Source organism: Oncorhynchus keta, unplaced genomic scaffold (genome assembly GCF_023373465.1).
Source record: "Oncorhynchus keta strain PuntledgeMale-10-30-2019 unplaced genomic scaffold, Oket_V2 Un_contig_10686_pilon_pilon, whole genome shotgun sequence".
NCBI lineage: Eukaryota > Metazoa > Chordata > Actinopteri > Salmoniformes > Salmonidae > Oncorhynchus > Oncorhynchus keta.
In genome coordinates, this window is record NW_026277173.1 from 15,001 (window position 1) to 25,000 (window position 10,000).

General features: G+C 50.7%; 1 long non-coding RNA gene and 1 pseudogene across 1 annotated transcript; both read right to left on the minus strand.

Moving 5' to 3' along the window:
* The window catches only part of LOC127917090 (TBC1 domain family member 1-like), a 79,049-nt pseudogene that overhangs the window by 1,959 nt on the left and 67,090 nt on the right, over positions 1-10,000 (minus strand).
* Positions 1,826-3,115, minus strand: LOC127917092 (uncharacterized). Its single transcript, XR_008096940.1, has 3 exons — positions 3,026-3,115; positions 2,800-2,969; positions 1,826-2,080 (listed from the first exon to the last, which is right to left on the minus strand). It is a non-coding gene; the product is annotated as an uncharacterized LOC127917092 (long non-coding RNA).

Below are 10,000 nucleotides of genomic sequence, written 5' to 3' on the forward strand. Positions count from 1 at the left end.
TGCCTGGTGTCTGTGGTGGAATGGTTCCTGTTGCTTGATGCTGTCGGCAGAGTCCAGATTTGGTCCCGTCCTGCCTGGTGTCTGTGGTGGAATGGTTCCTGTTGCTTGATGCTGTCGGCAGAGTCCAGATTTGGTCCAGTCCTGCCTGGTGTCTGTGGTGGAATGGTTCCTGTTGCTTGATGCTGTCGGCAGAGTCCAGATTTGGTCCCGTCCTGCCTGGTGTCTGTGGTGGAATGGTTCCTGTTGCTTGATGCTGTCGGCAGAGTCCAGATTTGGTCCCGTCCTGCCTGGTGTCTGTGGTGGAATGGTTCCTGTTGCTTGATGCTGACGGCAGAGTCCAGATTTGGCCCAGTCCTGCCTGGTGTCTGTGGTGGAATGGTTCCTGTTGCTTGATGCTGTCGGCAGAGTACAGATTTGGCCCAGTCCTGCCTGGTGTCTGTGGTGGAATGGTTCCTGTTGCTTGATGCTGTCGACAGAGTCCAGATTTGGCCCCGTCCTGCCTGGTGTCTGTAGGAATGGTTCCTGTTGCTTGATGCTGTCGGCAGAGTCCAGATTTGGCCCCGCCCTGCCTGGTGTCTGTGGTGGAATGGTTCCTGTTGCTTGATGCTGTCGGCAGAGTCCAGATTTGGCCCCGTCCTGCCTGGTGTCTGTGGTGGAATGGTTCCTGTTGCTTGATGCTGTCGGCAGAGTCCAGATTTGGTCCCGTCCTGCCTGGTGTCTGTGGTGGAATGGTTCCTGTTGCTTGGATGCTGTCGGCAGAGTCCAGATTTGGCCCAGTCCTGCCTGGTGTCTGTGGTGGAATGGTTCCTGTTGCTTGATGCTGTCGGCAGAGTCCAGATTTGGCCCAGTCCTGCCTGGTGTCTGTGGTGGAATGGTTCCTGTTGCTTAGTCGGCAGAGTCCAGATTTGGCCCAGTCCTGCCTGGTGTCTGTGGTGGAATGGTTCCTGTTGCTTGATGCTGTCGGCAGAGTCCAGATTTGGTCCCGCCCTGCCTGGTGTCTGTGGTGGAATGGTTCCTGTTGCTTGATGCTGTCGGCAGAGTCCAGATTTGGTCCTGGCCCTGCCTGGTGTCTGTGGTGGAATGGTTCCTGTTGCTTGATGCTGTCGGCAGAGTCCAGATTTGGTCCCGTCCTGCCTGGTGTCTGTGGTGGAATGGTTCCTGTTGCTTGATGCTGTCGGCAGAGTCCAGATTTGGCCCCGCCCTACCTGGTGTCTGTGGTGGAATGGTTCCTGTTGCTTGATGCTGTCGGCAGAGTCCAGATTTGGTCCCGCCCTGCCTGGTGTCTGTGGTGGAATGGTTCCTGTTGTTGATGCTGACGGCAGAGTCCAGATTTGGTCCCGTCCTGCCTGGTGTCTGTGGTGGAATGGTTCCTGTTGTTGATGCTGACGGCAGAGTCCAGATTTGGTCCCTTGGCCCCTGCCTGGTGTCTGTGGTGGAATGGTGAGGGGGATGTTTTCCTGGCGCACGCTAATGACCCTTGATACCAGTTGAACAACGTATTCATTTCCCTCAATAATTCAGGCTGTTCTGGATAGTTGAGTCATTAAAACTCGTTTTTCGCTATTGACCCTGATAGCAGTTGAACAACGTTGAAAGCCCAGCATGTCTGGAAAACACTGTCGCTGACCAGCATCTCTGGAAACACTGTCGCTGACCGAGCATCTCTGAAACACTGTCGCTGACCGAGTGAAACACTGTCGCTGACCGAGCATCTCTGGAAAACACTGTCGCTGACCGAGCATCTCTGAAACACTGTCGCTGACCAAGCATCTCTGGAAACACTGTCGCTGACCGAGCATCTCTGAAACACTGTCGCGACCGAGCATCTCTGAAACACTGTCGCTGACCGAGCATCTCTGAAACACTGTCGCTGACCGAGCATCTCTGAAACACTGTCGCTGACCGAGCATCTCTGAAAACACTGTCGCTGACCGAGCATCTCTGAAACACTGTCGCTGACCGAGCATCTCTGAAACACTGTCGCTGACCGAGCATCTCTGAAACACTGTCGCTGACCGAGCATCTCTGAAACACTGTCGCTGACCGAGCATCTCTGAAAACACTGTCGCTGACCGAGCATCTCTGAAAACACTGTCGCTGACCGAGCATCTCTGAAACACTGTCGCTGACCGAGCATCTCTGAAACACTGTCGCTGACCGAGTCCTGAAACACTGTCGCTGACCGAGCATCTCTGAAAACACTGTCGCTGACCGAGCATCTCTGAAAACACTGTCGCTGACCGAGCATCTCTGAAACACTGTCGCGACCGAGCATCTCTGAAACACTGTCGCTCCACCATCTCTGAAAACACTGTCGCTGACCGAGCATCTTCTGAAAACACTGTCGCTGACCGAGCATCTCTGAAACACTGTCGCTGACCGAGCATCTCTGAAACACTGTCGCTGACCGAGCATCTCTGAAACACTGTCGCTGACCGAGCATCTCTGAAAACACTGTCGCTGACCGAGCATCTCTGAAACACTGTCGCTGACCGAGCTCTCTGAAACACTGTCGCTGACCGAGCATCTCTGAAAACACTGTCGCTGACCGAGCATCTGAAACACTGTCGCTGACCGAGTATCTCTGAAACACTGTCGCTGACCGATCTGAAACACTGTCGCGACCGAGCATTCTGAAACACTGTCGCTGACCGAGCATCTCTGAAACACTGTCGCTGACCGAGCATCTCTGAAACACTGTCGCTGACCGAGCATCTCTGAAACACTGTCGCTGACCGAGCGTCTCTGAAACACTGTCGCTGACCGAGCATCTCTGAAACACTGTCGCTGACCGAGCACCTCTGAAACACTGTCGCTGACCGAGCATCTCTGAAACACTGTCGCTGACCGAGCATCTCTGAAACACTGTCGCTGACCGAGCATCTCTGAAAACACTGTCGCTGACCGAGCATCTCTGAAAACACTGTCGCTGACCGAGCATCTCTGAAACACTGTCGCTGACCGAGCATCTCTGAAACACTGTCGCTGACCGAGCATCTCTGAAACACTGTCGCTGACCGAGCACCTCTGAAACACTGTCGCTGACCGAGCATCTCTGAAACACTGTCGCTGACCGAGCATCTCTGAAACACTGTCGCTGACCGAGCCCTCTGAAACACTGTCGCTGACCGAGCACCTCTGAAACACTGTCGCTGACCGAGCATCTCTGAAAACACTGTCGCTGACCGAGCATCTCTGAAACACTGTCGCTGACCGAGCACCTCTGAAAACAGTCGCTGACCGAGCATCTCTGAAACACTGTCTGACCGAGCATCTCTGAAACACTGTCGCTGACCGAGCACCTCTGAAAACACTGTCGCTGACCGAGCATCTCTGAAACACTGTCGCTGACCGAGCATCTTCTGAAACACTGTCGCTGACCGAGCATCTCTGAAAACACTGCCGCTGACCGAGCATTCTGGAAAACACTGTCGCTGACCGAGCATTCCTGAAACACTGTCGCTGACCGAGCATCTCTAAAACACTGTCGCTGACCGAGCATCTCTGAAACACTGTCGCTGACCGAGCATCTCTGAAAACACTGTCGCTGACCGAGCATCTCTGAAAACACTGTCGCTGACCGAGCATCTCTGAAACACTGTCGCTGACCGAGCATCTCTGAAACACTGTCGCTGACCGAGCATCTCTGAAACACTGTCGCTGACCGAGCATCTCTGAAACACTGTCGCTGACCGAGCATCTCTGAAACACTGTCGCTGACCGAGCATCTCTGAAACACTGTCGCTGACCGAGCATCTCTGAAACACTGTCGCTGACCGAGCATCTCTGAAACACTGTCGCTGACCGAGCCTCTCTGAAAACACTGTCGCTGACCGAGCATCTCTGAAACACTGTCGCTGACCGAGCATCTCTGAAACACTGTCGCTGACCGAGCATCTCTGAAACACTGTCGCTGACCGAGCATCTCTGAAACACTGTCGCTGACCGAGCATCTCTGGAACACTGTCGCTGACCGAGCATCTCTGAAAACACTGTCGCTGACCGAGCTCAATAGATGACAACATCCCTGTAGAACGTTTCTGACACCTTGTAGAATCCACGCCCAAATAATTCAGGCTGTTCTGGAGGCAAAGGGGGGTCTGACTCGTTGATGGGTTGACAAATTGAAGTCGGAAGTTTACATACACTTAGGTTGGAGTCATTAAAACTCTTTTTCAACAACTCCACAAATTTCTTGTTAACAAACTATAGTTTTGGCAAGTCAGTTAGACATCTACTTTGTGCATGACACAAGTCAGTTAGGACATCTACTTTGTGCATGACACAAGTCACCTTTCCAACAATCGTTTACAGACAGATTATTTCACTTATAATTCACTGTATCACAATTCCATTGGGTCAGATGTTTACATACACTAAGTTGACTGTGCCTTTAAACGGCTTGGAAAATTCCAGAAAATTATGTCATGGCTTTAGAAGGTTCTGATAGGCTAATTGACATCAATTGAGTCAATTGGAGGTGTACCTGTGGATGTGTTTCAAGGCCTACCTTCAAACTCAGTGCCTCTTTGCTTGACATCATGGGAAAATCAAAAGTAATCAGCCAAGAAAGATTGTAGACCTCCACAAGTCTGGTTCATCCTTCAGAGCATTTTCCAAAATACCTGAAGGTACCACGTTCATCTGTACAAACAATAGTATGCAAGTATAAACACCATGGGACCACGCAGCCGTCATACCGCTCAGGAAGGAGACGCGTTCTGTCACCTAGAGATGAACGTACTTTGGTGCGAAAAGTGCAAATCAATCCCAGAACAACAGCAAAGGACAAAAGTATCTATATCCACAGTAAAACGAGTCCTATATAGACATAACCTGAAAGGCCGCTGAGCAAGGAGAAGCTACTGCTCCAAAACCGCCATAAAAGCCGGACTACAGTTTGCAACTGCACATGGGGACGAAGATCGTACTTTTTGGAGAAATGTCCTCTAGTAGAGTTAGATATAGATACCTGTCTAGTAGAGTTGGATAGATACCTGTCCAGTAGAGTTAGATACCTGTCTCGTAGAGTTAGATAGATACCTGTCCAGTAGAGTTAGATACCTGTCCAGTAGAGTTAGATACAGATACCTGTCCAGTAGAGTTAGATATAGATACCTGTCCAGTAGAGTTAGATACCTGTCTCGTAGAGTTAGATAGATACCTGTCCAGTAGAGTTAGATACCTGTCCAGTAGAGTTAGATACAGATACCTGTCCAGTAGAGTTAGATATAGATACCTGTCCAGTAGAGTTAGATACCTGTCTCGTAGAGTTAGATAGATACCTGTCTAGTAGAGTTAGATAGATACCTGTCCAGTAGAGTTAGATACCTGTCTAGTAGAGTTAGATAGATACCTGTCTAGTTGAGTTAGATACCTGTCTAGTAGAGTTAGATATAGATACCTGTCTAGTAGAGTTAGATAGATACCTGTCCAGTAGAGTTAGATACCTGTCTCGTAGAGAGATAGATACCTGTCTAGTTGAGTTAGATACCTGTCTAGTAGAGTTAGATACCTGTCTAGTAGAGTTAGATACCAGTCTAGTAGAGTTAGATACCAGTCTAGTAGAGTTAGATACCTGTCTCGTAGAGTTAGATAGATACCTGTCTAGTTGAGTTAGATACCTGTCTAGTAGAGTTAGATACCAGTCTAGTTGAGTTAGATACCTGTCTAGTAGAGTTAGATACCTGTCTAGTAGAGATAGATACCTGTCTAGTTGAGTTCGATACCTGTCTAGTAGAGTTAGATACCAGTCTAGTAGAGTTAGATACCAGTCTAGTAGAGTTAGATACCAGTCCAGTAGAGTTAGATACCAGTCTAGTAGAGTTAGATACCAGTCTAGTTGAGTTAGATACCTGTCTAGTAGAGTTAGATACCTGTCTAGTAGAGTTAGATACCTGTCTCAGAGTTAGATACCTGTCTAGTAGAGTAGATAGATACCTGTCTAGTTGAGTTAGATACCTGTCTAGTAGAGTTAGATACCAGTCTAGTAGAGTTAGATATAGATACCTGTCCAGTAGAGTTAGATACCTGTCTCGTAGAGTTAGATAGATACCTGTCTAGTAGAGTTAGATAGATACCTGTCCAGTAGAGTTAGATACCTGTCTCGTAGAGATAGATAGATTTGAGTTAGATACCTGTCTAGTAGAGTTAGATATAGATACCTGTTCAGTAGAGTTAGATATAGATACCTGTTCAGTAGAGTTAGATATAGATACCTGTTCAGTAGAGTTAGATATAGATACCTGTCCAGTAGAGTTAGATATAGATACCTGTCCAGTAGAGTTAGATATAGATACCTGTCTAGTAGAGTTAGATACCTGTCTAGTAGAGTTAGATATAGATAGATACCTGTCCAGTAGAGTTAGATATAGATAGATACCTGTCTAGTAGAGTTAGATATAGATAGATACCTGTCCAGTAGAGTTAGATATAGATAGATACCTGTCCAGTAGAGTTAGATATAGATAGATACCTGTCCAGTAGAGTTAGATAGTCTAGTAGATAGAAGATACCTGTTCAGTGGAGTTCAGTGTAGAGTCAGATGAACTGATGTCTCCTTCACTGTCTCTGAGCCCTGGCTTTGCTACTTCCTGAGAAACAGAACACACACACACACACAGACACAACACACACACACAGATTACACACACACACACACACACACACACATGTTAAAAACTGCACACTTCACACCCTACCTTCCAGTCCCTACCTTCCAGACCACTTCCCTGTACAGACCACTTCCCTACCTCCAGACCACTTCCCTACCATCCAGACCACTTCCCTACCTTCCAGACCACTTCTCTACCTTGGACCACTTTTACCTTCCAGACCACTCTCCCTACCTACAGACCACTTCCCCCTTACAGACCACTTCCCTACCTTCCAGACCACTTCCCCTACCATCCAGACCACTTCCCTACCTTCCAGACCACTTCCCCCTACCTTCCAGACCACTTCCCTACCTTCCAGACCACTTCTCCCTACCACAGACCACTTCCCTACCTTACAGACCACTTCCCCCTACCTTCCAGACCACTTCCCTACCATCCAGACCACTTCCCCTACCTTCCAGACCACTCTCCCTACCTTACAGACCACTTCCCTACCATCCAGACCACTTCCCCTACCATCCAGACCACTTCCCTACCATCCAGACCACTTCCCTACCTTCCAGACCACTTCCCCTACCTTCCAGACCACTTCCCCTACCATCCAGACCACTTCTCCCTACCTTACAGACACTTCCCCTACCTTACAGACCACTTCCCTACAGACCACTTCCCTACCATCCAGACCACTTCCCTACCTTCCAGACCACTTCCCTACCTTCCAGACCACTTCCCTACCTTCCAGACCACTTCTCCCTACCTTACAGACCACTTCCCCCTACCTTCCAGATTCCAGACCACTTCCCTACCATCCAGACCACTTCCCCCCTACCTTCCAGACCCTCTCCCTACCTTACAGACCACTTCCCTACCATCCAGACCACTTCCCTACCATCCAGACCACTTCCCCCTACCTTCCAGACCACTTCCCCAGACCACTTCCCTACCTTCCAGACCACTTCCCTACCTTCCAGACCACTTCCCCTACCTTCCAGACCACTTCCCTACCTTCCAGACCACTTCCCCTACCTTCCAGACCACTTCCCCCAACAGACCACTTCCCCTACCTTCCAGACCACTTCCCTACCTTCCAGACCACTTCCCCTACCATCCAGACCACTTACCCCTACCATCCAGACCACTTCCCTACCTTCCAGACCACTTCCCCTACCTTCCAGACCACTTCCCCTACCTTCCAGACCACTTCCCTACCTTCCAGACCACTTCTCCCTACCTTCCAGACCACTTCCCTACCTTCCAGACCACTTCCCCCTACATTCCAGACCACTTCTCCCTACCTTCCAGACCACTTCCCTACCTTCCAGACCACTTCCCCCTACCTTCCAGACCACTTCCCTACCTTCCAGACCACTTCTCCCTACCTTCCAGACCACTTCCCTACCTTCCAGACCACTTCCCCTACCTTCCAGACCACTTCCCTACCTTCCAGACCACTTCTCCCTACAGACCACTTCCTTCCTACAGACCACTTCCCCTACCTTCCAGACCACTTCCTACCTTCCAGACCACTTCCCTACCTTCCAGACCACTTCCCTACCTTCCAGACCACTTCCCAACAGACCACTTCCCCTACAGACCACTTCCCCCCTACCTTCCAGACCACTTCCCTACCTTCCAGACCACTTCCCCTACCTTCCAGACCACTTCCCTACAGACCACTTCCCTACAGACCACTTCCCCCTACCATCCAGACCACTTCCCTACCTTCCAGACAACTTCCCCATACCTTCCAGACCACTTCTCCCTACAGACCACTTCCCCTGCCAGACCACTTCCCTACAGTCCACTCTCACAGTCCACTTCCCCCTACCTTCCAGACCACTTCCCCTACCTTCCAGACCACTTCCCATACCTTCCAGACCACTTCCCCATACCTTCCAGACCACTTCCCCTACATTCCAGACCACTTCCCTACGATCCAGACCTTCCCCAGACCACTTCCCCCTACCTTCCAGACCACTTCCCTACATTCCAGACCACTTCCCTACCTTCCAGACCACTTCCCCTACCTTCCAGTCCAGACCACATCCCTACCTTCCAGACCACTTCCTACCTTCCAGACCACTTCCCCTACCATCCAGACCACTTCCCCTACCTTCCAGACCACTTTCCAGACCACTTCCCCTACCTTCCAGACCACTCCCTACCTTCCAGACCACTTCCCCACCATCCAGACCACTTCTCCCTACCTTACAGACCACTTCCCCCTACCTTCCAGACCACTTCCCTACCATCCAGACCACTTCCCCTACCTTCCAGACCACTTCCCCCTACCTTCCAGACCACTTCCCTACCTTCCAGACCACTTCTCCCTACCTTACAGACCACTTCCCTACCTTACAGACCACTCCCCTACCTTCCAGACCACTTCCCTACCATCCAGACCACTTCCCCCACCTTCCAGACCACTTCCCTACCTTCCAGACCACTTCCCTACCTTCCAGACCACTCTCCCTACCTTCCAGACCACTTCCCTACAGACCACTTCCCTACCTCCAGACCACTTCCCCTACCATCCAGACCACTTCCCTACCTTCCAGACCACTTCTCCCTACCTTACAGACCACTTCCCCTACCATCCAGACCACTTCCCCTACCATCCAGACCACTTCCCCTACCTTCCAGACCACTTCCCCCTACCTTCCAGACCACTTCCCTACCTTCCAGACCACTTCCCTACCATCCAGACCACTTCTCCCTACCTTACAGACCACTTCCCCTACCTACAGACCACTTCCCCTACCTTCCAGACCACTTCCCCTACCATCCAGACCACTTCCCTACCTTCCAGACCACTTCCCTACCTTCCAGACCACTTCCCTACCTTCCAGACCACTTCCCTACCAGACCACTTCCCTACCTTCCAGACCACTTCCCTACCTTCCAGACCACTCCAGACCACTTCCATTCCAGACCACTTCCCCTACCTTCCAGACCACTTTACCATCCAGACCACTTCCTCCTACCTTCCAGACCACTTCCCTACCTTCCAGACCACTTCCCTACCTTCCAGACCACTTCCCCTACCTTCCAGACCACTTCTACCTTCCAGACCACTACCTTCCAGACCACTTCCCCCTACCTTCCAGACCACTTCCCCTACCCAGACCATCCCCAACAGACCACTTCCCCTACCTTCCAGACCACTTCCCTACCTTCCAGACCACTTCCCTACCATCCAGACCACTTCCCTACCTTCCAGACCACTTCCCTACCTTCCAGACCACTTCCCCCTACCTTCCAGACCACTTCCCTACCTTCCAGACCACTTCTCCCTACCTTCCAGACCACTTCCCCTACCTTCCAGACCACTTCCCTACCTTCCAGACCACTTCCCCACCTTCCAGACCACTTCCCACCTTCCA